Below are 2274 nucleotides of genomic sequence, written 5' to 3'. Positions count from 1 at the left end.
CCCAGTTTCTTGGCATTGTATTCTTTACCTATCAGCTGTTCAAGTGCTTTCGCTATTACAAAAGGAGATACCTTTGACAGTGGTTTTGTGTCGTCATTCGAATGGACAACCAGAAACTTTGCAAACCATGGTTCGGGTGTTGACGTATTTAGATCAATTTGCTGGTACTCGGTGCGGAACCGTTTCCGATTCCGATCTCGGGGTTTTAAGGAAGATGAAGCCATAAAGGTGACAATACAATTCGATGCAAGGGTCCTGCCGCCCACCACGGAGCCCAACCAGGGGACCGCGTTTGACGCAGTAGCAGGTACGCCTACACTATACCCAAGCGCAGCTTCTGGAGAGTGAAAGACTGCCCAAGGTTGACCCTTGCCGCCAAAGAAGGTGAAAAGAGAAAAGGAGAGAAAGAAGAAGACCAAGGAAGAAGAAAGTGATGAAAAGGGAGATGGCGACTAGCTGAATAGTCCTGGCCGGGCCTTCCAGGACCACCCGTCTATGGGAAGCAGGGGCCAAAGCGGTGTGTTGCTTTCCCGGAGGGGCCCCGAAGGGTCCAAAACAACCTCCGGGTCCACTCAACCGCCAGGATCCCCCTTTCCCCAGACACGGGAAAGCCACGCACAGCTATACGTGGGGGTCTCCCTCCTGCGGCGACCCAACCGTGAGTGCAGGAGGGGGCTACTGCGGCTGCTGCCGGGCGATGGGGGCGCCAAGTTCCCGACGCCGGGGTTAGTGAAGAAAGGTGCTCCTCACTCTTAGAAATGAACTTCACCGCATAGCAAGCTCTTAGCCAACCATCATCTCGAATGATATCGTTATCTGTCCTGATTTGTTCAAAACGGGAGGCGTACGCCGTTTTTGTGACAATTGTGAACAGCATAAGTGTCACAAAAAAGGCGTACGCCTACCGTTTTGAACAGATCAGGGCACACAGCGATATCATTCGAGTTGATTGTTGGCTAGGAGCGTGCTATGCGGTGAAGTTCATTTTTAAGAGTGCTGGACAACGGACTCCGTGGTGGGGACCATTTCTAGTTGTGAGAACTGCACACAAGGAGGGCATTCTTAGGAATGTGGAGTACAGTAATTCCGACGGAAGGCATGAACTTGCCGCCATAGAAAATGTTTTAAAATACCATCCCAGGAGGAGGGTTTCACGTCAGTTCAGGCAGAGAGGTCCCATCGACCTCCTGGGTTTTCAGTATTTTTTTATGTTTATAAGCTCATCGTATATTATGATCAACAGCGGTAAAATGAATGATTTCTACCGAGCCAGTTCTGACTGGGTCGGGACTAACCTCTCCATGTTTTTCTTTCTTTTTCCAATCCAATCTACCGAGTATAGCTTTCGTGCAAAAAACTCGAGAAAATCCGGCCCTGAATTCGAATGTTTCAGTTTTGCCGTGTTTGCACGCGTATATCTCTCGGGTGTTAAAAGATATTGTTGTGAAATTTTTTACTGCTTTATTATGCCTACAGGCCAGCTGTCAGAGTGCAAATTTTGGCGCGCAGGTGCAACGCTGTGTGCTATAAAAAATGGCGAACATGCCTTCTCGCGCAGTTTTGTCCCAATTTCGACGCGTGATTTCTCTGGCTATAGTTGTCCCTGACTACCATACTTCGTATAAGCTCACTCAGCTTTTAATGCTCTTTTATCTGATATATAATATCCTGCATATACCTGCTAGCGCTATGTGCTGAAATAGGCAAATGTTTAGGCATATTTCGAAAAAACATGGATTTTGCGCGTGTATTTTTCAAAAAGGCCCCTCTTGATATCATTTATATTTTGCCAGGACATGGCCCGATATCACGCCTTTCATCTAACGCAAAAAATTCTGCTTCAAAAGGCATAAACTGGTGATTAGCGCGTTAAAACGCGGCCCTGCTCTGCGTACGAACGTGTCGGGGACATCTACAGCCAGATCAAGAAGCGTCGAAGTTGGAACGAAACTGCGCGAGAGAGCATGTCCGCCACTTTTTATACAACACAGTGTTGCACCTGTGCGCCAAAATATGCACTAGGACTGCTGGCTTGTAGGTGTACTTAAGCATAAAAAAATTTCACTACGCTATCTTTTAAAACTCAGGAGGTATACACGTGCAAACACGGCAAAACTGCATCACTCGAATTCAGGGCTGGATTTCTCGATTTTTTGTTTTTTTTTTTGCACCGAAAGTATTCGGTAGAAATGATTAATTTTACCCATGTTGATCGTCATGTACGATGAGCTTCGGAATATAAAAAACAATAATGAAAATCCAGGCGGTCCAAAA

The sequence above is a fragment of the Ornithodoros turicata genome, unplaced genomic scaffold (assembly GCF_037126465.1).
Source record: "Ornithodoros turicata isolate Travis unplaced genomic scaffold, ASM3712646v1 ctg00001070.1, whole genome shotgun sequence".
Lineage (NCBI taxonomy): Eukaryota > Metazoa > Arthropoda > Arachnida > Ixodida > Argasidae > Ornithodoros > Ornithodoros turicata.
Note: the sequence above shows the minus strand (reverse complement) of the source record.